Source organism: Equus asinus, chromosome 2, assembly GCF_041296235.1.
Source record: "Equus asinus isolate D_3611 breed Donkey chromosome 2, EquAss-T2T_v2, whole genome shotgun sequence".
Classification (NCBI taxonomy): domain Eukaryota; kingdom Metazoa; phylum Chordata; class Mammalia; order Perissodactyla; family Equidae; genus Equus; species Equus asinus.
The window spans coordinates 21,409,511-21,436,657 of NC_091791.1; the positions used below are offsets into that span (position 1 = coordinate 21,409,511).

The 27,147-nt window shown below is 39.5% G+C and overlaps 1 protein-coding gene across 24 annotated transcripts in view; it reads right to left on the reverse strand.

Annotated features, from left to right (window-relative positions):
- The window catches only part of ADD3 (adducin 3), a 139,347-nt gene extending 122,147 nt beyond the window's left edge, over positions 1–17,200 (reverse strand). For 2 of the 24 annotated variants that reach the window (XM_070483572.1, XM_070483544.1), the window contains exon 1: positions 16,802–17,092. The gene's annotated coding sequence lies outside the window, so the exon portion shown is untranslated. Of the gene's footprint in view, positions 1–13,896; positions 14,134–14,641; positions 15,128–15,314; positions 15,528–16,086; positions 16,185–16,801 lie in introns of those variants that run through there. The other 22 variants (XM_044751077.2, XM_014865718.3, XM_070483546.1 and 19 more) reach the window with 20 other exon arrangements.
- Positions 17,201–27,147: the final 9,947 nt, after the last annotated feature.

A 27,147-nucleotide genomic window follows, 5' to 3' on the forward strand; every position in this document is an offset into this window, starting at 1 on the left:
AGTTTACCCTAGAAACTAGTAAAATCATTCTTGCTTTTAAAAAACTCAGTGAGAGTGCTTCTTACTTCTCTGATTTTTAAATTCTTCATTGTTTATGTCCATGAAGTATTTTTAATTTTATTAAGAGTTGCTTTTGAATAAGTTATTTTAAACATTATTTAATACTTACCATTTTTAAGCATGAAAGCAAGTTTTACACAGCAATATTTTATAAGTTAGTTCTGTCAAATCTGTTATTTTCTTCTACCCATTTATAAAATCACTATGTCCTAACATAACATCCTCTTTGTTACATATCTTCTTAAAGGGAGTTATAAACAAACAAAACTAGCCAATCATGCCTGAAAAATAAGCTATGAGAAACATCAGAGGAGCTAAATGTTATATTAGTTGTTTCATTATACAAATGTACAAAAAGTCTCACTGGATTGGAGTCTCCACTAAATTTACACAGCAAAAAAAAATGATTTTCATGTGCTTCTTTTGACATTTCTAATTGTTTGGTATAGGTGCTACCATTATGTTTACTTCTGAAGTTCCAAAAGAAACCACTAAATGTTACTAGGGGGAAACTTCAAGATGGTACAATGACTTCCTGTAATGACAGCATGCGATACGCACATACTGCAATGCTCAATGCCTTTCTTTCTTTTTTTATTATTCCATTACACAAAAGCTTAAAATGAAACACAAAAACACAGCATAGGGAGGCTTCATTTGTAAATAAGACTATTTAGCCAAAAATGACAACTATTCAACCATTTCCAAATGCACAAATGAAAGCAAATCCAAAGACTGGACAATTGGGTAATAGTTGACAGGCAGTAAAAATTAAAGAAAATCAATCAATAGTCAGGTTTCTAAAGTCTTTTATGTATGGTAAGGAAACAATACCTTCAAGACTTGCTGAATCAACCCAACTTTTAGCAGTACAGGTGTATCTTCCCTTGGTCATAAATCAGAATATTGGAAATGGAGTAAAACGCAACATTTAAATTTCTACCCCTGGTGATCAAACATTCCTTCAACCTCTGCATTGTTCAGCAAGTTTTATGGATTTCTGCTTCTAAAATGTCCCATCCTCCTCTTTCTAATCTCAGACATTGCCTTAGTCCATTTGCTTATCTCTAAATGTCTCCTAACTTGTCTCTTTGCCAACACTCTCTCCATCACAACATTCTTCACACCACCAAAGCTCAGACATACCTGATAATGCCTCTCATCAGCTAAAGTAAGTGCCACAGAATAAAAACTAAATTTCTTAAAATAGCACCCACAGCCTTCATAATCTGATACTCTCAACTCACCTTTCTTGCTTCCTCCCCCCACTACATCCATCCCACAGACCTACATGCCTTTGCATATTCTATCATCTTGGTTTGTAATTTACTCTCCTCTTCAACATTAGAGAGCCTCTAAAGCTCAACTCAAATGCCATCCTCCTCCATGAATTATTTCTCCTCCGTGAAAAGAAATATTTCCCTTCTCTGTGCCCACCTGCACTTCCTCTTTAAATCATTGCTATAGTATAGCTCTCAGGCTGGTGCTGGCATCAGTTACATAAGTGTCTCTCTTCCCCACTACAGTTCTTGTCTGGGTCACATATGCTTCCCTTAAAATGCTGAAAACATATCAAGCCATTCAAATAACATGGACCTCTGTTCTCCAGAAGTTTTCATTCTAATAAAGAAATATATGAATGTATATAGATATATGCATAATAAAGTTAGCGGGCAGATTTTATGGTATGCAAATTATATCAATAAAAAAATAACTTGAGGGTAAGTGGTACATGAAAGAAAGATAATCCTCTCATGTACTTCCTCAACAGGCAACTCTTTAATGATAATAATGTTTTTAAGAAGGTAAATACCATCTTGGTTTGGCTAAAAAAATTGTTGAGAATTGAGTTCTCCATCTTTTTAAATTATAGGTATAGACAAAAAAATTAAACTATCTATTGACTCAGGAACTAATAAACCTATTTATAAATCGGTTCCTGCTCTCTCAAATTCACAAAAAATGATCATCACAGAGCCTTCTTTTGCTTATCTAGGTCATCTCCGTGAAACTGGGTATTTAAAAAAACAATTAGATTCACCCATGACTTGCCAAGGATAGGATCACAAACTGCCTTTTGATTTCTACCTGAATGATCCAAGTATCTTAACTCCGCCTCTTGAAGCAAACCAAGCTAAAACAGGCTTACTTTGGTAATGCTTGTTTCATCAACTTTCTACCAGGAAAGCCAGTTCTATTTTAGAAATAAAGCCCACATTAGTTGTTTCAGTTGTTCTTGTGTACAGGAGTACACACACACACTTTTTTTTCCTACTATCTTTTAAAAAAATTGATACATAATTTACATACATAAAATTCACTCTCAAACTGTAAAATTCAGCGGTTTTTAGTATATTCACAATGTTGTCCAACCACTAACACTATCTAGTTCCAGAACTTTTTCATCACCCTAAAAGGAAACTTGGTCCCCATTAAGCAGTCACTCCCTATTTCCCCTATCCTCCGCCCTGGCAACCATTAATCTTTCTCTATGTTACATATATAAATATGCTGTCTTTATGGATATTCCTATTATGTACATTTCATATAAATGAAATCATATAATATGTGGTCTTTTGTGTCTGGCTTCTTTCACTTAGCATAATGTTTTTAAGGTTCATCCATGTTATAGAAGGTATCAGTACTTCACTCCTTTTTATGACTGAATAATATTCCACTGCATGGATATACCACATTCATTTATCCATTCATCAGTTGCTACACATTTGAACTGTTTCCACTTTTTGGCTATTACAAATAATGCTGCTATCAACACAGGTGTACAAGTTTTATGTGTGAACATACGTTTTCAATTCTCTTAAACATATACCTAGGAGTAGAACTGCTGGGTCATAATGATAACTATGTGTTACTATTTTTAACCATTAAACCATATTAACTTTTTGAGGAAGAGCCAAACTGTTCCATTTTACATCCACACATACAGTTTTAAAGGGGAATAACAACACTATTTTTATTTTCACATTTTGATTAAAAACAAATTGTTCTATCCCTAGAGAAAAAGATTTCCAGTGGCACCCAGTGTTTTTAGAAGTTAAAATAAATCCGAGGTTTTACAAGATAGATTAAACCCCTTTGAAGCATCAAAATGTATAGCAATACATCAAAAGCTTACTAGAGCAAAGTTCATTCTAGTCATCAAAGAGATTAAATATGCAAATATTAAAAAACGAAAAAGGAAAATAATGACAACTCTCAAGTTTATATACTCTGCCAAAAAGTATGCACTGATCTCCACTCATAGCAACTTCCTACTCAACATCTCCAAATAGATGTCTAATAGACATTTCAAACTTAACATGCTCAAAATTAAACACCTATCCTCTCTCACCCCGCCAAACCTGTTCCTCCTGCAAACTTTTGCCAGGCCCAAATCATTGATGTCAAGTTTGACTCCTCTCTCTCTCTCACATATACCCCACATCCCAGTTAATAAATTCTGTTGGCTTTATCTTCCAAATATATGCAAAATCCAATCAAATCTCACCACCTCTACCAGATACATCATCTCTCACCAAGACTATTGCACTGCCTTGGACTAGACTCAAAACATCCAAAACAATACTTTCAAACCATATGTTAGATCATGCCCCACTTCTGGTCAAAGTTATCCAGTGGCTTCCCAACATCCCTCCTTCGTTCTATTTCATCCATGCCAGATACTCTTGGACCTCAGGGCCTTTGACCTTGTTGTTCCCTCTGCCTGCCATGATCTTCCACTTGATATCACATACATGCTACCTCACCTTCTTCAAGTCTTTGTTCACATGTCACCTTCCCAGTGAGGACTTCACCTAGCCATTCTACTTAAATTTGCCATTACCTCCAAACACTCCCTTTACCTTCCTTTCGTGTTCTACATTTCTCCATAACATTTACACTAACACAACATATATTTTACTTGTTTGTTTCTATTTACTTCCAAGAATATAAGCTCCATTAGGGCAGGAGAGGTTGTCTGTTTTGCTTACTGCTAAATTCCCAGCACTTAGAACAGGACCTGACACACAATAAGTGCTCAATAAACATCTGCTTACAGAATAAAATGAACAAATGAAAGGAAGCATAAAGCTGCCCAGAAAAGACGAGAAGAGCTAAACAGAGGTCAGAGAAATATTTATGAGGAACTAATATACTTAACATAATAAAGTCAGGGAATGGGAATGGAAGGCACGATTTCTAGAAAAATATGCCACAATGTTTCTACAGTTTGCTTTAGGAAAAGTTGCTATCCTTGCTCACTTCATTGTTTTTTGGAAAAGATTTGTCCATTGCCCACTGCCAAGGGCCTTAGCTTCTGGAGAACTGAAATAAATTCTGGGAGTTGACAAATTCCTGAAGAGATGATGCTCTTTTCTCAATTGCCACATAGATAGAGAGCGCCAAAGACTTTCACGGCCTTGGCTTCTACTAGACCCACTCCCAGGATCTTCACACAGTATAATCATAGATTTCTTGGGCACCTTCCCACTAAAACCACTAACTGGTGAATTCACCATCCTTGGAAGTACAATCACAGCATCTTCAAACTAAAACGGATCTTAAAATGATCTATCCCAACCCTCACATATTTTATATATAGAAAACTAAAGTAAAAAAGAAATAAAGTGACTTGCTCAAAATATCTTGAAGAGTTACACTAAGTATTTTTCAAATAGTAACTGATAAGCATTACAAAATCTAAAAGAATTCAGACAGTTTGGAACAAATCCTCTAAAATCCAAAACCAGACAATGTTATTTACAAAAATTAAGTAGAAATGGTTAGACCTCATAATATCAATAACTCTATCTATTCACATATTAGATTTAAAAGTTACAACAGGGTCATCAACAGAACTATGCTCTAGCATTCAGCAAATAAAGTAAATGATGGACAAATTCAGATTTTTAAAAAACGTACACCTCTTCCCAAAAGGAGGCTTTCATTGTCCAGTGTTGGAAATGATGAGGCTTTCTAAAGTCTTTTTGCAAGTACCAACTTTCCTAAGCATTACTAGCTTCAGAACAGCAGTACAAGGAGTATTCTATGAACCAGTCATTTTCACGTGGGGTTCAGAGGGAACGTTGTTAAAATCTACATGATCTTCACCACCACCACCACCCTCCCTCACCCCTGCCACAATACTCTAATATACCTTGTAGGGAGATGTGTCCTTGGCACTGTTACCAATTAAGAGTATGTTGTAGCCTTCAAGTGCCTTACAGTGGGAAGAGATTGAGAATTACTGTTATAAACTACGTCCCATCATGCTACAGAAAAAGAATTATTTTCATGGACAATAATTTCTCACCAAAACCCTTTCCATAGCTTGCACCTAGTGAAATTCTACCCTGTCTTTCAAGGCCCACCCTTGTTCCTCTTTCCTGGGGATCTTTTTCTGACCACTCCATCTATGGTACTTTTTTTTTGACCAGATGACCTATATGGCATTTGTTATCTGTACCTGTCATTTAGCATTCATTACACACTGGCAAGTAACATCTTTTGTATTATCGTCTCAGTTGTTGCTGACCTTTTCTATGTTTGACAGGAAAGTAGAGTCAGAATCCCAAGGAGTTATGTAATTGATATTTCTATAGGGGTTTTCTGGAAGGTAAAGCGTAATTCTCTTATATATGAAGGGGAAGAATCAGAAGCCCTAAAAGAGTGATTCAGTTTAGAATACAGAGCACCAACCATCACTGAATTGCAATTTTAGAAGCTTTTGGTTATACCAAAACAATGATTCCCACCCTTTTAAAATAATAAGGATGCCTTTTGAGGTCAAAATATGTTTTAAAAAAACAAAAACTCAAATAGTACTTAAGTATTCAATCTCTCTTAATGGAGAGGATACATGCATTCAAAAGTATTAAAAAATATATGTAGGGTATGGTCTTCATTTGCTCTACAGAGCATACTTAGTGTACACAAGAAGTTGAGGTTCCCCTAGGACCTCAAACTGGCACATGGTTGAATTTTATTGTGCTGTGGACATGGGATATTACTGCCATATCAAAAAGTACTGCTACCTAAAAATATTTAGGAGCAAAAAAAATATAGAAATACAACCAGCAAATCCCCACCCTACCCCCAAAAAACCGGGCATAAAACCCTTCAGTAATTCAACCCCTCCTCCCATCAAGTAGCATATTTTACGTAATAAGAAACAATTCATTTCAATGTTTCAATACTACACTTTTCTTATGGTTTTAAATTAATAAATAATATAGCAAAAGGAACAAAGAAATGAACATTACAGATAAAACCAAATAGCAAATATTTAAAGGTCCATCTCACATATACTTCCTCATTCTAGTGAAATCTCAATCCTATTTACCCATTTCATCACTCTCTTAAAACAAAACAAACAGGCTGCCTGGTGGCGTAGTGGTTAAGTTCTTGGGCTCTGCTTCAGCAGCCTGGGGTTCACAGGTCGGATCCTGGGTGTGGACCTACACACTGCTCATCAAGCCATGCTGTGGCAGCGTCCCACATACAAAAATAGAGGAAGACTGAGACAGACATTAGCTCAGGGACAATCTTCCTCAAGCAAAAAGAAGAAGATTGGCAGCAGATGTTAGCTCAGAGTCAATCTTCCTCACCAAAAAACAAAGAAAAAACCACCAATATTTTCCAGCAAAGGCAGAAATATCATTCTAATCTTGGTTCAAGTCTTTTTGTACAGTCACCAACAAGAACGAGCTTAAATAAATCAGCAGCATAGCATAGGGTTTAAAGGAATTAGCCCTGGGCTCAAATCTTGGCTCTGCCACTTATTAACTGTATGATCTCGGGCAAATTACTCAACTAAACTTCAGATAATTTAGGTAAAGTGCTTAACAAGATCTTTGGCAGGTTTTAAGGGCTGAGAAAAATGGTTAATGATTAATTAAGTAATTATATATAACAGATATATAACAACAAAGATAGTCTTATCATAACATTTTCAAACCCTCCTTTCAACTCATATTGTCAGTTCCTTCTTGTCTGGCTCTGACAGGCCTATTCCAGGTATCGTGACCTCCACTGACCTATAACTGGTTCTACTACTTCCAGTTCTACCCATGGCTACTACCATAGGCAGTTTCTGGAAGTTAGGAAAAACTTGACAAAAATCAGAACAAAACAGGAGGCCTCTTGAGTAAACCAAAACAATAAAATCCACTTTGAAACAGTGAATTCACTCAAGTAGGAATCACGGCCTTAGAAACTGAAACAGAGAAAAAGGGTAAGAGAAAAAAAAATCAAAGTATTCAAGTACTCTTAAAACCCTTACCTCCGGTTAAGCAAATGATTTGTTTGATGATTTTAAGCCCAAACAAATTCTAAACAACATCATTATTGTCTGCAAGAGCCCTCAATAACCAGAACTAATGAAACATGCCTCATTAAATTAAAAGTGGTAAAGAAAATTATTTAATGATTTCACCACTGGTAGACTATTTTTTGATATAAAGTCTCAACAACTTCTTAAAGGTTCTCCTTTCCTATGCATTCCAACTAGTGGTGAATTAGTTCTTCTCCATGTGTTTAGGCCTCCTGCTGGGAAGCATAATTAAAACTAAGCAAGCAACAATTCCACTTGGTACTAAGATCCTGTCAAATCCTTCAATGAGCTGAGTCTGATTTCTCCAGTAGCCAGCTGAGAGTTCTGTAAGAAAAACTTGGAGCTGCTCAACTTGATGCTGGCCATTCAGTAGATGGCACTCTTCCCTTTGAGCCCAAATCAAACAAGCGCCAAGAAGCATGTCCTGTGACATTCAGGTGTGATACAAAGCAGGAATTCTCTCTTCAAAGCACTTAGAGTCACAACCCCTCCAGAAACGCATTCATCAAAAGCTGATGGTCCAACTAGACACTTTTAAAGAGCCTGGGGAAGTTCAGATTATAAAACATCAAACACTATATAAAATCACCTAACTCAAGTGATTACCAAGTAATCAGCTTCTCAGAGCCTTTACTATGTCAAGCAGATACACTGTTCTTATTCAGTAATAAAATGTTCCTGCCTTATTACATTCTGCTATACAGGTGACAGCCTTTCAGTGGCTAGTGACCAAATCCTTGTTTATCTATCAACTGCTTCATTAGGGTATTTAATGACAGCAAAGTGTTTAGAGAACTATGATTTTGTCATTCTCAACATTCATTAAGACCAATGAAAGATGTATTACTTTCATATTACTTTCAACATTTTTTGGTTAGAAATAATTTGATATCCACTTAAAAAGAATCAAACATCCTAAAATAAAATTACTGTAGATCTAGTTTTGAAAAAAAAGAAAGTGTTTAAAGTCTTATGGATTTCTGATTCATTAACAATATGTATTACTTTAATACATAATGGCTCCCAACTATTACGTGATGAGTAAGGTTTCTCACATTCCTGTTTCAGAGATTTTTTTTGAAATTTAAAAAGCAGACAGTATGGAGAGAGATGGAAGGAAATTTCTTTTGGTGCAACCTCCGGTTGAATGGCAAACTTTTCAGCAATCAGCTAGGAAACCTTAAAAATTCCACCTTTCTCTAGGAGAGATATAACTCAGGCCTGGCAATGAAAATCACAGAAGGCGTGGTAAGAGGAACACTATTTTAAAGTTAAAAAAAAAAAGTAGGAAGTGGGGATAAGGAATAAGACCAATATATCAACTTCACTGCTAATCTCTTTCCCTCTTTCACCTCTCATCCGTGCCGTTCATGGTATACACTTAAGCTCATTCAACAAAACCACTTGAGTTCTGACCATCACCGTTCCCCAACCACTTCCTTAGATATTAAAAGGCTGACCTTACAGAATCTTTTTCTTATGTACTAATAAGACAAATAAGATTAGAAGTGACAATGCAGCTAATAGTTGATGGCTCTAATTTCTGAAGGATTAAAACTAGAGTGTTCTTAAAGAGTCCCTGGGGAAGCCTTGATTCCCAAATATACTTCTTTAGACATACCAAGTAAGCCTAATTACCTTCTCCATGAGGATATTGAGTAAACCCGTCTTTTTGCTATGACATTAGTCATTCCAGCAGATCAAAAGATGACAGGATGAGAATATTGTATGGAAAAGGAAAAAGGAAATGCTGTCCTTGCACAGGATGGGCTGAGCCATTGTGGAAGAAGTTCAGAGAAACATTGCTGATGGTGACAAATTAAAGGCATACACCAAGCCCCTAAGATACTGAAAAACAGCACTTCTCCAACCTGATTACTTTCCACATTGTTGGAATTCCAGCTCCTCTAGCAGGCAACCATCAACAGCCATGGGAACTGAATTAAACAGGCTTCTGAACTCACACCTGCACTGTCCTTTCCTCTTTCATCCAAGGAATGAGCACTTTCTTGGTGGGAGATGGGGGAGTAAAAAATTACAAGAATAAATTTAAAGGGACATGAGAGTTAGTAAAAAGAATAAAATAATTTCACATATGTTACTTAGAGTTAGGTTTTCATCTTGCTTAAATCCATTGCTTGCCTTAATGCAAATTGTGAGCACTAAATTTTTTTATTCTGTTTTATTAATACATACAGTATACTTCTTGACACATTGGTTTTAATAACATTATGTCGGTATTGCTCTTAAGTTTCTAAAAATTGTTTCTACCCCCTCGCTTGCCAGTTGGGGGAAACTTATCCTATAGAAATCACGTAACGCCTAACTGCAGAAAAAGTGAGTTCATAACCCGAGGTTCAAACAGTAGCCTTGTTTGAGGAGGTAGCAATCTTAAATGCTGGTTAATGTACTGCCTAGACATCAACATCCTCAGGCCCAGTTTCAGGCAACTTGAAACAAAGAGGTTCAAAGTTCACTGTATATCAGGGAGTTTTACCATTTCCAACTAAGCTTTAACTAGAGCCAACTTTTAAAAAAAGTAAATGTAAAGAATATGGTGGTGATTCAGATCAGTTTGACAGGCAAAAGCTCAACTGAGACCTAAATTCAGTATAAAGACATAACTGTGTGTCAAAGCCTATACATCTTTTACAATAATAGTTCAGCTTTGGCATAGTTAAAAACTAGTCTACACTATCATCCTAAGAAGAAAATTTATAGGAATGGTAAGCCTTTTAATATCAAAGATGGGTTTCATCCATTTTATGCCTTTTAATATAAAAATGCTACTACTTTTTGGATTATGCTACACAACACTGAAAGCCACATTGATTCTTTAAGGTTTCTAGGATACTCTAAATTGAATTGCTCCTTCAGCATAGTAAGTAATGTCCTAGAAACTTGAAAGAGTTTATTACCGCAGCTTTTCAAAGATACCGAACAGTTTAAGGAAACAAGAGACTCTGATTCTCATTATCTATGTTATCATTTAAGTCTTTAGGGAAAGTTAAACAGTACTTTCTTAACACTGAAATATGCTTTCAACTGCCCAATTCACTTAATTTTGAACTTTATTTTGACACCTGTCCAGATATAAAAGATCAACATTATTAAAATACAGGTGAAATAAATAAACAAAAAGTCCACAAACCTTTTTTTCTCCAACACTTTCAGTTAATTTTCAATTAGGTTGTTGTTCTATGCATACTGTTGGTACTCAAATATTTATTGCGTGAAGCCAGGTGAATAATTTCTAACTTTACCTAAAAAGAAGGATATCCCCCAAGTTACACGCATGTGTGTCCATAACTACCTACTGCTAGAAGAAAAAAAATAACTAAATTCATCTAATTATTATATATAAGAGATAAACTTTCTTTCAAGACACAGTCAATGAAAGACTTCTAACCTCTATGATTTAGAGAAAATTCTTAATATATACAACCCATTAGAGTAAAAATTTGAGATTGTCTTGGCTTTTGACCAAGAGAATTTAGTCACTGGTAGAACCAGAAAGGCTTTATAACAATCTCATCTATAAATACTCTGGCATGGACCCCAAGATCAAATGATGAAACATTAACATAGAAGATATGAAATAAAGTATTAGGGCACTCATTTTGAATCTCAATGACATGACACAGTCTATGAACACAATTAATTTCAAATAGGGTGTCTAAGATTAAAAGGAAGAATAGCACTCTTGATTAAATATTTAAAATTTTTTCTATTCAAACTCTACATATTTAATATTTCCAAAGGAATCTGAAACAGCACTGAATATTAATTATAGCAAAAAAAATTAGTGTTTATTTAGTGTGAGAAACAGATTAGTCACCTGTGTCTTCAATACAGCTTGAGCCTTCTTAATTCAACATATGCTTGGTTTTTTCGGGTTTTTTTGGGGGGGAGTGCTGAGGAAGATTCGCCCTGAGCTAACACCAGTGCCAATCTCCCTCTATTTTTCAATACATGAGCCACCAGCACAGAATGGCTGCTAACAGAGCAGTGTAGGTCCATACCCGGGAACCAAACCCAGGCCAGAGAAGTGAAGCACACTGAACTTAAGCACTAGGCCACCAGGGCTGGCCCAACGCATGCTTGTTTTTGAACAATTTGTCCTAACATTACATTTCACTAAATTGTCAACAAAGGACATATCAGCTCTCTACAATAATTCTAAACATTACTTAACATAGCTCCTAATTTAGGTTACAATTAATTTGCTTTACCTATCAACTACGCTGATGAAGCAGCAACACAGTTCCTCTAAACATGTGAGTGACACAGTATAAGCCACAAGTTACATCTTTTTACGTAAGGCTAATTTTAAGAGGCAACTCAGGTGGAATTTAGAACAAACGGAAGTTAAAATCCATCTCAGGTTGATATGGTATTGGTAAGGAGAAGATCCGGCCTATTGATTTAGCTCAGAACCAGAGTATCTCCAACGGGTGTTAGTGCCTATTGGGCCAGTTGGAACCCTACACACCTGGCAAGCTTAAAAAAACAAGAAAGACTTTAATATCTTCAGTAATTAAAAAGATAACATACTCCAGCCCAAATTCTAGCATTGTACCTAAGCATATGTTGTGTAAATCAAAAGAGAATCCTCTTCCAAAGTCAAAAGATGATTCTACTCAATGCAGATTAATCACCACCCTTCAGATTTAAATACAACCTCTTGATAGTATTAACACAGGAGGGTGTGGCTAAACAAGACACATGCACACCTGTAGTCTTGGGGATACTGTGAAGACCTTTCATTAATTTGAAACTACTACCATAAGTGTAATAGCAGCAGGGCCCACTAGTTACATGGGCTCACTCTTGAGCCAGACTCTGGGTTCAGAACCAGCCTGTGCCACCTAGCAGCTCTACGCCTTGGGCAAAATACTTAACCTCTCTACGTCTGTTTAGTCATTGGGTTGTCATGAAGATTAGGTAAATTAAATCATATAAAACTCTGTGCCTGGCATAGAGGTTGAGCAAATAAATATTGGCTGTTACAAATACTTGCTGAGTCTTCACTTGCTGGGTAGCATGACATAACTGTCTTCAAAAAATTTCATTTTATATAATGATGATGATAAACACACAAAGCACTTACTGAGTACCAGACTATACTCTAAGCACTTTACATGCAACAACTCAGTTAAGGTTCTGATATTATCACTCCCCAACATGCTACAAATTCAATTTGTTCAGAGTTGGGGGTCTATGCTTTTATGTGATTTCTTCCCTCAATAGAAGTGCTTCTCATACCCCGATGATATGTATAAGTGCTGCCCAGAACTGTTAACTGTTTTGAGATAGGCGAGTTTAAACAGCTAATAATCTATATACCCTTGGGTGTGACAAAAACACTCACACATGATAAACCTACTTCAGGAAGCCTCACAACCTCAGAAGTTGGGCTCCACCCTGTAACTAGTTTTAGGATTGTGTGTAGGAGGTGGGCTGATGCTGATGCTATGTCCTCAAAGTCTCAAATGACATTCTGGTTTCACAAAGATCAAATCCACACTTTAAACATCATTAAGCAAAACTCACATTCATCCCAGTATAACATTATTAAAAAGGGGTCAGAAATAGCAAAGTATACAATATTAACTTTCTCATTCATTTTCAGAACATAAAACTTATATTCTGAAAATATAATCCATTGTGCAAAATATTTCCCAGGTGTCATATGCTCACCTATGTCATATGTCAAATGTTTACCAACAAACATTTCCTGATATCATACATGTAAAAAGCTGCAACATACTGAATGCCTCATAACCATCTCAAGAACTCTTAAATTATGTTTAACAGTCAAAATGGATACAACCCCATTCCCCTTTTTTTGGTTTAAAAGCAACGATTACCAACATGCCAGCACTTGAGATCTATTTTACAAGTTAGCACAGAGGGAACTCTTTGCAAAGATGAAGAGTTAAACGTAGCAACAGTGGCCATTTTTTTCTGGTCTTTCCTCTGCAAAGTTAATCTGCTCAATTTAAGCAAAGGAAAATGAGTTACAATACAATTATAATACAATTGAGACCTAGATATAAAATCTTTATGCATATGCTCCAAAAGTAATTTAACCCTATAAATGAGTCAGTCTCATACCCTAATTACATAAATTTTAATAGTCAAGCATCTTAACTTAAAAACGACAAATTACGCTGTACTCTTATTCTCTTTAACATCACCCTCATTAGAAGTCTTCTAAAGGCAAAATTAGGATGTATTCGGCATGATGTAGACGCACTCCATTCCAAGAAAAGCAACCATTTCATACCGCTAAATCTAAAATGTCGTGTAATTGAACATAAACGTGCACACACGTTTATGTAGCTGGTTCCAACTCCCAGAATCTTATCAACTGCACCAAATTTACATATAATCCCCACTCAAAGCCTCTTGCTTGAGTTAAATTCCATTTCTCTCCATACTACTCTAAGCAGGTTAATTGCAACAGCACATGTGCCAAAGAAATTAGTGGTTTTACTTACGCTCCCCTTTTAAACAGGCACCTACTTGCAATTAAATCTCTGCAACAAAAAAAGTTCACCTGAGGCCATTCATGCTGTTTTAATAGAGGCCTAGCTTATTCTTCCTATCTCTGTGGTCTTGCCTCAGCTATATTAGCATACCTCCAAAGAGGATGGACGTGCCCCAAACAGCAGCAAAGAGGACCTGCCGCCAACTCTGCTTGTCACCCCGGGCAGGAAGCGCAACCTAACGTGTATACGTTTGTAGGGGTGGGGTGTGTGTGTCTGGTGTGTGTGTTGGGGGGATGGGGACGCGCATTACGGGAGAAAGGTGGTTGAACACTTTCGACTCGTAACAAAAGTTTTTTTAAATGAGGAAAATAAACCGCGCTCCCTCCCTTCCGTCCACCTTTCCAAGCGCGGGAACCTCCCAGCCTCCTGGAGCGCACCTTCAGAGCTTAAGGGCCCCGGATCTGCGAAGCCTCAGCTAGCTCGACGCTTTTAGCACTGCCCGCCCTCCCGGGGAAACCGGCGGCGCCCCCCGCAAGTCCACTCCCCTCGGGCCAGCCCAAGCCTCCCATTCTCGCCCCTGGCGGGGTCTGGGGAGGGTGGGTTCACCTGAGGCCGCAAGGGCAGCCAATAGGAAGTCCCCTCAGCCCCGCACGACCCCCTGGAACGGTCCCCGCAGCCCAGCCCGCGCGGGCGCCCGCCGTCCCCGCTGGGAGGAGGGGCGGAACGGCGGCGCCTTCTCTCCCCTCAGGATTACCTCGCAGCGCGCAGCCGGCTTTGTGCCGCCCTTCCTCCTTCTCCGCGGCCGCGGGGGCTGCAGGGCCGCCCGAACCGCCGCCGCCGCCTCTTAAGCTCCGAAAGGCTCCAGAGGAGAGAGCAGAAGGGGAGCGGGCGTGAGGAGGGAGGGACCTGGGGCCGAGCCCTGTGGAGCAGCAAGCGGCGACACCTGGGTCGCCGATGCCGCTAGCTCTCGCTCTCAGTTCTTGAAAAGATACTTTAAACCCCTTTCCATCCCCTCCCGCCCCCGGCCCTGGCGACCGTTACGGGCAGGCGGCTCGCGCTCTGGCGGGACTGGCCGAGCGAGCCCCGAGCGTCCCCCCGGCCCCGCCTCCTAAAGCCCCTCCCTTAGGCCCCCAAGCGCCCCCCTGGCTCCACCCCCTACAGGCCCGCCCCTCGCAGCCCCCGAGCGCCTCTGGTCCCGCCTCTCGAGCCCCCAGGCGTCCTGGCCACGCCCCTCGGAATCACAAGACGCTCTTCGCCCAGCCTCCTCGAGGCCCCGCCCCTCGCGGCCCCACGCTCCCCTCGGAGCCGCGGCCCCGCCCCCTGCGGCCCCCTCCCCGCCCGCTAGCACCGAGCGTCTGAAGCCGGGGCCCCGGGGGTCCACTGGTCGCGCCTTGGGGAGAGCCTGCCGCAGGGTGGCCGCCTGGCACCTTTTCAACGTCCTTCGCCAGCTATGCATCTCCGATCCGCGGCGTCCCATGAGGGTCGGAGGGGGAAACGACCCCGACGGAAACCCGACTACGGGGGGGAGGAGGGGCGCCTCGGAAATGTCGCCTGCCGTAACTTGAGCGGGCCCCCCGCTCCCGAAGCTGAGGCACCGCTTTTGGGGGCAGCCTCTGCCTCCCACACTGGCTGCTGGGTCTTCAGGGGGAGGCCGCTACTAGGCTTCAACCTCCGCACGCCCCCCATAGGAGGGGCCTGGATATTCTTAACGCGTTTGCTTGTGGGGGCGCCTCCTACGCCTTCTTATCTCCCCAGAGGGACACGGCAGGGGCTCTCTCAGTCTTGCTCCACTGGGACCCGTCGAGGGTCTCCACCCCTACTTTGGCCTCTGGGCTTGTGACCTTATGAGAGCCGATCTCTCAGGATTGAAAAGTCAAGGCGCCACCAGCCTTCAAAATGAATCCAGGCAGAGTAAACTTTGCAAGACGCAATTGCAGGGATGTGGATCCATCCACAGGTGACACTGGGCCGTCCACCCCCGCTGCCCAGACGCGTTTCTCACCCCAACCTATTCTCGAAATAGACCTCCCAGCAACGCAAATCTTTCTCTGCCACCCACGACTTGCACATCCCTCCCGCACACATGTCCTCCACGGCACGAATCCCCTCGCAAGCACACCCCTCCGAAAGCCATTCTGGTTATTCATGGTCCCCTGGGTCAACCTCACCCTAATACACACAGCAAACTTCACTCCCCACCCTTATCTGCCTTCGTTTCCAAGGCAGTGGCGACAGTCCACTTCATTTCCTTCCTCCTCTGCAGACTCTTCTCTTCCCCCTCAAATACTTCACGCCATCCCCCTCATCTTCATCTCCTCCCTCTTCCCAAAAAATGTGCTAATTAAAATGTAGTTTCCTCTTCCCACATATGAAGTGTGGAAAATGAATCTTGTCTTGGCACAAACTGTGATTCGTTTATCCTCGTTTTCTCTCCCCACTGGACTAAGGCGATAGAAATTTCAGTCTACCACCATCTCCCATCTGTTCAAAATCTAGCCATGCCTTATGATTTTTAAATACCCCTAAAGGATCTGGGGAAGGCTTCCTGGTTTTGGGGAGAAAATATTTAGAAAATGCTCAGCCTGTCGTTTTATTTGGCATTTTAAAATATCTGCAGTATTCGAGAGAGATATTGGGAGTGGCTGGATGTTTTCTTGCATTTAAAAAGCAAAAAATGACAAGCTTTGCATGCATCGTTAGCCTTTTTATGAATAGCAGAAAAAAAAGTATGTTAAGCGCACATATCAGACAATAGTCTCTGCTATACAGGGCATTTGCCAGTCACAAATCTAGACCCACCTCAAAGGAAGACAAATTAACATAATCCGTTTTAGGCATGTCTGATGAGCAATCTTTTCCACGATCATTCCCTTTCCCACAGTTTCTGGACAACATGGATAAAAGATCTGCTTACCCGCTGAAGATCCAAGGCTTTCTTGTGTCCAGGGTAGTAGACGTGTGTGTCTTCTAGGTGTGGATTCTGCAGTGCTGCACAGAAACCCACTGCAGCCTCAGACCGGCGGCGGTGGCCGCGGCGGCGGCGGCGGCGGCTGCAGCAGCAGCAGCTTCTCCCAAAGCTGAGTAGTAAAGTGTGTGACTTCGAGACTCCACAATTACCATTAAGCGCTTGCTTCAAACAGAAGAGGCGGAATCTTTCTTAAAGGAATGGGTTTTGTTTTTCCTCTCCACTATTGCTTCATAAGAGGCAGAAAGGGTGGAAGCAGGGAGTTTTTTTGGACTGAGTAAAGCGGTACAGCTGTGGGAGGTCAAGGTTAAAATTAACTGGGTGATCCGATTCAGTGTGAGTCAATGAAATGCTAGAAGCATTGGTTTTAAAGAGCCCTGCTAACTTCAAACATTGGGGTCCAAGGCAAAAATAAAGCGGTGTGCCTTCAAGTTGATTGGTATTTTGTGTTCGTATTTAATTTTCAATCGTTGCACTAAAATGATAACTACATGAAAGAAGATTATTTAGTATTTAATACAAGAATGTGAAAGGAATAATATAATAAAACTTATTTATGTGACTAAGAGCAATGGAGTCAAGTCCCACTAACACTTATAAGCATATCTGGAATTTGAGTGAATGTCAGTATTAGAAAATATATTATTGATAGGGGTCAATATGTACTCATGTTATAAAAATCACAATGTTACTTATAGAAAAATCAAAAAAATAATATCTAAAATAATTTAGAAAATAATAGCAGAGTACTATACTATTTCAGTGGCAATTCAAAGTTTAGAAAAATTCAAAAACTTCTAAGTAGATTAATTTACCTCAAATGCATGTGAATCTACCATTTAGACTATTAAAATCTGATGTGTGCACACATGAGGAACTTGAGAGTCTGCATTATAACTTTAAATTTTATTTTATTTTTATTTATTTATTTATTTGAGGAAGATTAGCCCTGAGCTAACTAGTGCCAGTCCTCCTCTTTTTCTGAGGAAGCTTGGCCCTGAGGTAACATCCGTGCCTATCTTCCTCTGCTTTATATGTGGGACGCCTACCACAGCATGGCGTGTCAAGCAGTGCAATGTCCCCACCCGGGATCCGAAACAGCGAACCCCAGGCCGCCAAGAAGCCGAACATGGGAACTTAACCACTGTGCCAGCGGGCCAGCACCTAAATTTTATTTTTTTTTTAAGATTTTATTTTTTCCTTTTTCTCCCCAAAGCCCCCCGGTACATAGTTGTATATTCTTCGTTGTGGGTCCTTCTAGTTGTGGCATGTGGGACGCCTCCTCAGCGTGGCTTGATGAGCATTGCCATGTCTGCGCCCAGGATTCGAACCAATGAAACACTGGGCTGCCTGCAGCGGAGCGCGCGAACTTAACCACTCGGCCACGGGGCCAGCCCCCCTAAACTTTATTTTTAATAATATTCTTTCATGTAAGCACTGAGCATCTGTGATTTTTTTCTTCATAGGTAAATGAAGAGGTGTGGTCTCAAAATATGAATAAAGAAAAATACAGAAAATATTCTGCAACTGATTTTCTTTGCCCAGCCTTTGTTAACTACCTCTGTGATCTTGAACAAGTAAGTAACCTTTCTGAGCCATAGTTCCCTATTTTGTAAAATGAGAAAGTTGGATTGAAATTTTCCTTTAGCGTTCAAAAATACTATGGTTTTATGATATTTATACATTTATATTTTTTGTTATTTAATGCATGTATGTCTCCCTCTCAATTACTTTTCCTGAAATCTTGGATTAAAGATAAATTTTTATTTTAAATATATAACTAGAGTTTGTGATTTACCACTATTCGGAAATTATTTTGCAAATAAAATAATCATTTTTGTAAAGTGAATAAACTTAACTTTATCTGATTTATGATTTTGTAGATAACTGTGACCAATTTTCCTGAAGCAGTACCCTACTATGTGGCTAAGGATATGGATTGACTGGAGTGCATAACGTATGTTTAATAGCAACAAAAACATTTTAAAACTGGAGCATCGTTGGATGGTAGAATTGGAACAGAGTTTAGAGCTCACCAACTCCAACCCTGAAATTTCACAAGCAGAAAAAACGGAAACCCACAGAAGCAGAATGGGGACACAGAGACAGAGCTAGGGTTAACTCTGAGTCTTCATTATTCATACACACACAAGGCAAATAAATAACACATGTGGGTTTCACATACGCATGTGGGGGCTATAGGACCTGTCACAACAAAAAAAGGTTGTTTCACTCAGTGACACTATTTGTGTACATGTAGTATAAACTAAAGAAATATATCAAACAAGTACTTATAGTGTGGGTAAACGTTAGCACAAATTTCTCCTTTGGGTTTGGAGGTGTTTATGCTAGAAAGTAAAGAAATTTGTCCAGGGACATATTTAAAAAAAAGAAAAGTAACCTCCAAGGAGACTCACAACATTCCTTTGCAAACTCTTGCTTATCTTCCACCCAATTGACAGGGCCTTCAACTCTGTCACTTGTTTCCTTGCGCCCATTGGTGCCTCTGTTCCCTTTTGTCTACATCCTCAAGCATGCCTGCCAAGAGGAAAAGTTCGTTTTGGAGCCAGGCAGGGGAAAGTATTGTACAGAGACCTAATTCTGGCCTTCAGAGATGCTTTTTGGAAGTTGCTTCTTGGGCTAGATACTAAGATTTTCCCTTAAATCCTGATCTGGTGTTCCTAATAAGGAAGCTGGCACTAACCTAAGCCCATTTTCCCTAGTTTCAAGGGGATATTACAGTTAAAGTCTGTTATGTTAGATGACATAGCAAACTTGGTGTTTTGTCTACCTGGCAGGACAATTTATTACCTAGATTGAAAATTTTTTAAAAAGCCTCCCTCAGGGAGAGAATTGAAGAAAATTCATTGCCCAGTTTCTTCATCTGCTTTTGTTTATCTTGCTCTTCTGCAAAGAAGGCATATCATTTCATCTACCAGGTGGTAATGGACAATGAAAAAATGGCAATTATCTGTATAATTCAAAGCAACCCCCCCAAATTAAAAGCATTTCTTTGTACCTTCCCGAAAGCACTGAGCACAGTCTCTTATATAAAGGCACTCAATAGATACTTTAAAAAATGAATACACGAATTAATGAATGAATAGCCCCCAAAATATCCAGAAACTGATTACAAAGTGTTTTTGTTTGTTTGTAATTTGCATTGTCTAAAACAACTGACTCCATTCTCTACCTCCCTTTTCTAACACAGTCATGATCTAAGAGAAACAATCTCTTTTCTGTAGAGCTGTTTAGGCATGCCTGATTTGTATTCTCTGATTAAATTGTAGCCACAAATCTCCACATGAACTCTGGGCAGATCAAGCAGTAGCTGAGACACTGTTTGCCAAGAAAACACAAACTGAAGTTTCAGAATTCTGGTGCTCTGCTTCTAGTGGTGACACCAACTGGTTAGGTGACCTAAAACAAGTTTTTTGACATGCTTGTGCCTCAGTTCATCCATCTTTTAAGTGGTGGTGGTGGATTATAATACCTGCTTTACCTACTTCACAAGTGGTTGTGAAGTTCAAATGAGGTAATAAACGTAAAAATGCTTTGAACTTTTCAAAGCACTATCTAAATATAAGATATTATTATAGTCAGATGTATTTAAAATCAATTATCTAGTTCAAGGGACTTTACCCTAAATAACCTGTTTTACTGCTTATTGTTTCAAAAAGCAAACAGGTTTCTCTTTCTCTCCCTGTGTGTGTTTGGGCACACACACACACACACACACACACACACACACACCCTGCTGCTCCCAATTTAACAACTCAGCTCTGAGGCTTCTCCCATGGGTTGGGAAATATGCATCGTCGGTATGAAGAGCTAAGAATTTGTATACAGAGTCCTTCTCCATCTCTTCCCCCAAATTTACCTTTTTGAAGCTCTGGGACAGAAAAGTAAACTCATTCAAACACAACAGCCTTTTCATACTACGTAATGTCATGTATCTAATCAGTGGGGTTAGATGAGCCATTCATTTGAAACTTGGCCATGCTACATACATTTTGATCACCCTTTTATGCCAAGCCTGTCTGGAAAGTACTTGGGGAACAGAGCAGGAAGGACTGACATGGAACTCATGCTAATGAGTTCTCCATTCCCTAAGGAGACATAATCAGGGCAACACTCAAGGATTCATCAACATATTTTATTAGCACTATATGACCTATATGCTTTATTTTAAAGGAATTTCCTCAGCTAAATATCTGAGAGGTCCTTATACAACTGTTTAGGTAATCAGGCCTGATAAATTTCTGCAGCATTAAAGGAATATCACCCTTAGGGTCCTCCTCTTTTTTTTTTTTCTTAAAGATGTTTATCCTCATTTATTCATTTTTCATTTAGTGAGTCTTTTAAATCATTGTAGCTAAATAAATAACTGCTAATAAAGAAACAACTGCTTGGGGCTGGCCCCGTGGCCGAGTGGTTAAGTTCACGCGCTCCGCTGCAAGTGGCCCAGTGTTTCGTTGGTTCGAATCCTGGGCGCGGACATGGCACTGCTCATCAAACCATGCTGAGGCAGCGTCCCACATGCCACAACTAGAAGGACCCACAACGAAGACTACACAACTATGTACTGGGGGCTTTGGGGAGAAAAAGGAAAAAAATAAAATCTTTAAAAAAATTAAAAATAAAAGAAACAACTGCTATAAATAAGATACTCTGAATTAGAGGCCCACTCATAGGTAGAACATAAAAACGCATACAAAATCATTTTAAGAGTTATCAGTTTCTCTATAGACAAACTGTAAAATGAATACAAAATATGCAAGTGCTATATGAAACCTAAAATACGTCAGTTTACCTATATACCTTTTCATCACATGGTCATATACCTTAAGATTTCAGCTGCTAATCTTTAATATATGTATATATCTAAATTACATGATCTTGAAACCAGCTGTTTTACTCCTCATGGCACTATTTCTAGAATGTGATCAGGAACTACCTGCAACAGAATTACTTGGGGTGTTTCCTAAAACGCTAATTCCTGGGCCTTCTCCTTGAATTAGAATCTTTTAAGAGAGCCCTGGATTGAGGATTTTTTAAGCACCCCAAGTGATTCTCATGTACACCACAATGTGGATGCTGCTGTCCCACGGAAACAATGCAGTGTTTTTAGAATCTCAGAGACAAGAAGAGTGCAACGCAGGTGGCTCCTTTTTCATTATGTGAGAGAGATTCAGAGGACTAACCCTGTCTCTACTATTTCTGTGGTGTAAACTTGGGCAAAATACTTAACCTCTCTGGGTCCTAGTATCCTCATCTGTAAGATAAAACCCCTTTGAGGATTAAATGATATAACCCATGGAGAGCTTATACTCTAAGGCCTGACACAGAATGGGACTTAAGTTCATTCCTTCTCTCCTTGTTCAAAAATGAGTTTCCAGGTGCTTTCTTCTTGTCCAGCATCCTTAGTACGCTCAGTAGAGGAATATGAACTAGCAGTCTAATAATAGCTAATATTTTGTATTCTTATAATATGCCAGTACTGAGTGCTTCATATGCATTATTTCATTTCATACCTATAATAATCCTTAAATCCTTCATTTTAGAGATGAAGGACTGAGGCTTAGAGAGCATAAGTAACTTGCCCAGGATCTCAGAGTAAAGAATTAGCAGAGCTGGGAGTCAAACCCAGATTTTCTGACTCCAAAGCCGTATGTTTGGTATACTCTCTAAGTGCTTAGATTCCAACATGTGAGCCAGTCTCTTGGAAGGAATAAGCAACTGCAAAAATGGAGATTATAAACATGCCAGAAATACAGACAAATGAATGCCATCATTTCCCTATCTTAGGGGACTTTGCTAGTTGCCTAAAAGAGAATGTGGCACATAGTAGGTGTTCAAAAGTATTTATTGATTGAACGCAAGGCAGAGCATTCACCAGCTGGCATATCTAAACCCAAAGTTTTAAATTGCAAACCAAATTGATCTGATTTTCCAGATCAGCTTATATTCTGACATAACGCAAGTCACTAAATTTCACAGCTACAGATCATCGTATCATTTGCAACAAATAGTTCTTAGGCGCTTGCTATGAACCGTGAACTAGTCTGGCACTGAGAAGATTATTAAAAAAGCCTTAAGCTGTAGCCTATGCCCTAAACATCTGGTTGGGAAATAAAACACAAATGTATGAAGCAATTGGATTGCAAAATCACCACATATGAGATAATAAGTGTGAAGCTCCTAGCAAATGGTAAACGTTCAATAAATATCTACCTTATAATCAATAATATATTTTCTATTTTAATAATTATTATTGTTTTATTAACAATAAGAAGAAATAGTAGTTGTTATAGCTACCGTTTAATGAGTGATTATGTGCCAAGCATTGTGGTTGGCATTTTATATATATTATCTTTAATCATCTTATCAATCCTGTTGAATAGTTTAATAGTTATTAAAACTATTTTTCAAATGAAGAAACTAAGGCTCAAAGAGGTTAAATAACTTTCCCAAGCCACACATTTAATAAGTACACCAGAGTCAGGGTAAATAGTATATACAAAGAGTCCAAAAGGAGTCAGGGAAGAGAGAGAGGTCAACTTCTGCTGGAGAAAACAAAGATGACATCTCTGAGTAGGAAGAGCAAAATTGTGATGAGGAAAGACAGAGAAGGTCTTTGATGATGGAGGTGGCAGAAGCAAAAGTATCTATGTGAGTTTCTGAGACAGGTCCCTCAGCACTTTGCTCAGGGCTGTGCTCATGGTGAGTGGATGACCTAGGTCTCTTCAATGAACAGAGACAGCAAAGTATGAGGTGTGTTGGTAGAAAAGCAAGTAGACCTTTTTGCATGGAATGCAGAGTTTGTGAACGGCAAAGTTAGAATTTATATAGTTCCCAAACCCGTAACTCTGAAAATTCAGCTTTCATTTACTGATAGCTTGTTTAAGTAGCCCCACCTCCAGTTACTTTCCATTAATTCACTTACTTATTTTCATTCACTGAGACAACGGTATTTATTGAACTGCTACCATGTGCCAGCCACTGTTCTGGGTGCTAGCGACAGCGCAGTGAATAAAACCGACAAAAATCCTCACACTCATGAGGCTTTTATTGTACTGGGAAAACACAGATGTTAACATATATAAACAAACAATAAATAAGATTATTTCAGATGCTAAGAGCTATGAAGAAAATAAAACAGACCATTGACAGTGACTAGGGTGGGGGTGAGGTGCTACTTTAGTTAGGATGGACAAAGAAGGCCTCTTTGAGGAGGTGACATTTGAGCTGAGATCTGAATGATCTGAAGTCATTAGCTGGAGAGAAAAGCAAGTTCAAAGGTCATGAGGCAGGGACAAGCTTGGTATGTCTGAGGGCCTAACAGAAGGGCATGGTGGTTGAGCACTGAAAGCAAGGGACAGAGAGGCCCTCGATTTGCTAGAGAGCAGGGTGGGGGCTAAATCATGGAGGTCTGGTAGATCAGGGTGAGACCTTGATTTGGGGAGGTTTTAAGCAAAGGAGGGGGAGGGTCTCATTTCTATTTTTGAAATTTTATTCTGGCTGCTGTGTGGAGAATGAGCTCTAGAGAGATGGGGTCAGAGACAGAGAAGCCAGTCAGGAAGCCATTAAAGTCATCCATCACAGCTCTTGCTGTGGGCGTGGCTGTGGAAAGGAGAAGTGAATGGACTTGGGGTATATTTTGGAGGGAGAGCTGACATGACTTACTGATAGAGTACACATGGAAGGTAAGGGAAAGGAGAGAAAGAGTGAAATCAACCTAGAATGATCTCCAGGCCTTTGGCCTGAACATCTGGGTGAAAGGGGACACAATTATCTGAGACAGAGAAGACTTGAGAAGAAATAGAATGGCAGGTAGAAGTGAACACTTCTGTTTGGTCATATTAAGCTTGAGATTACTTTCTTTTTTTTCTCCAGAGTACTTAGTCCACTCTATCTTGCTAATTTATGTTTTTGTACTTGTTCATCAATTTCTTCCCCCTAAGAATCTTCAAAAGAGCAAGAAACTTTGTTTGTCTTGTTCATTGTTGTATCCCCAGAGTCTAGAACACCGACTGGCACAGAGTGTGTGCTCAAAAAATATTGAGATTTGCTGTGTCTGGTTCAGTGGGTCTCAAACTTAAGTGTACATCAAAAGCACCTGGGCAAATTATTCAGTTTAGAATCAGCTGCCACCCAAACCCCTCCCCACCAGAACTCTGCTTTAGTGGGTCTGGGGTTGCACTCAGGAAACTGCATTTTTAGCCGGCACTGTAGATGGGCAGTGGTCTACAGTCTAAACCAGTGGTTTAGATCTATTAGTGTTCATTCAAATATTTACCTTAGAAGCCACATTTCAGCACCATCCCAAAAGACTGCAAAGTGTGGCTTTAAGAATTCTAGTAGCCTCAAATACAGTCAAATCATCAGGTGTTGATTTAAAAGCTTTTGAGAGAAAACCATTGAAAGAATCCTGGCATCCCTCGTATCTCATTTGACACATGCTATCATTGGAGACCAGGAAGAGGTCTCTTAGAAGGATGCTTAATGTGAAGAAAGATGGCTACCTAAGTGCTGGGACAGTCCCCTCTTTCCACATCTCCAAAGTGTATGTGTCCCGCACGTGTTTATAGGTGTGTGAAGTTCCTTTACTTGCTGATTATAGTAAATGTAAATGTCTGTTCTAGTTTGAGCAGCATTCCTTTTCTTGTAAGAGTGCTTCAGTATTCCTTTGTGGACTCTTTTTTCACCCCATGGCTGCAGTCTTGGTGCTCCGCTCTCCCAGTGAATGAGGTTGGCCCCTAGCTGGACCAAACATTTGTTCTCTCCCTAGCATTTGAATCTTGATGGGGTGACACAAAGACTTAAGAAGATCAGAGTTCATCTTGAGGGAGGTCCCTGAGGAGTATGTGATTAGATACTGCTGAAAGGATCTCACAGAACTGACTTGGCTCCTGTCCTTTCCAAGATCTGATTCTTCATCTTTTCCTTCAGTTCTATGAGCTGTGAACCTTATTCTTCCAATAAGTCCCTGTTTTGCTTAAGTTAATTGGAGTGGTCTCAGTTGCTTGCAATATAATCTATGACATAGCAATAAAAACCTTGCAATCTATAATTAGAGGTAAAGCTTTCAAAACAAATCCTTCCTGGGAGCAGTAACACAGTAACCTAAGTTTTCACGAAAGTGTAAATGTCTGATAGCAAAGCCTGAACAGCACACTTCATCAGGCAGAGGAGAGTGAAAGGGCTCCATTCCATGCCTTGACATCAATTTCACCACTGAGGTAGGAAGTAAAAGGGTGACTGGGACATGACACATAAATCCCACTTCACAAATTTGCCCTGAGTTTACACATGAGATAAATACCTTGATGAAAACTCTCAACACTTATTTCATAGTTTCTACTTAGCACTCCCAGCTCCTGAATTTCTATCTTCAGACAAAACGTTCAGGGTAAGCCTTTCCAAAGCAGGGCATAATTACTGGGACACATAAACCTAAGACATCAATTTATGAGCATGAGAACTCATAATATTAAATTTAGTTCTCATTTCCTTCTGTGGCCCCTAGGGGAAAAAAGAACATCCTGTCCTTTTAATCATTTGGGTTAAATCCTAGTCATTTGTTGACCTCTTCCTTCCCCCCATTTTAAAAAAGACCTATAACTCTTTAAGACTCTGAGAAATTAGTGACTTAATCCATGTCTTATAGGCGATATTCTTTGAACAAGACCAGTTTCTCACAATCTCATTCATAGTGATTACTGAAATTAAGTCACAACAGATAGTACACTGAGTGTGAACCACACCCAGGGAGAGATAAGGAGCACGTTATAGTTTAACAGGAGTAATAAAAATGAAATCTAATCATTTGCAGATCATATGCAGTATAAATGGAGATCGACTGTAAAAACCAGTCTAGTTAATTTTTAAATTTTTTATTCTTAATGTGGTTGCTATTTGTGAAAATTAAACAACAAAATGTGGATATAAATCTATATAGAGTTTGCGTGGCAAATCATTTTCATTTCAAATGTGAGGGGGTCATTCTCATCAATAAAATATAAAACAGTATTACTAACATTTGCTGAGCTCTTACTGGGTGCCCGGCACTGTTCAAAGTGCTTTATCATGTAAATATCTCATTTAATCTTTACAACAGCCCTGTGTGGTATTATCCTATTTTCTCTGTTTAGGAACAAGGAAACTGAGGCACTGAGAAATTAAGTAATTTGCCCAAAGAGCTGGTAAATGGCTGAGGTTGGGTTTTTAATCTAGGTGATAAAATGGCTCGAGAATCTGGGCTCTCAACCCCTTCTCCTACCACCTTCCAACAT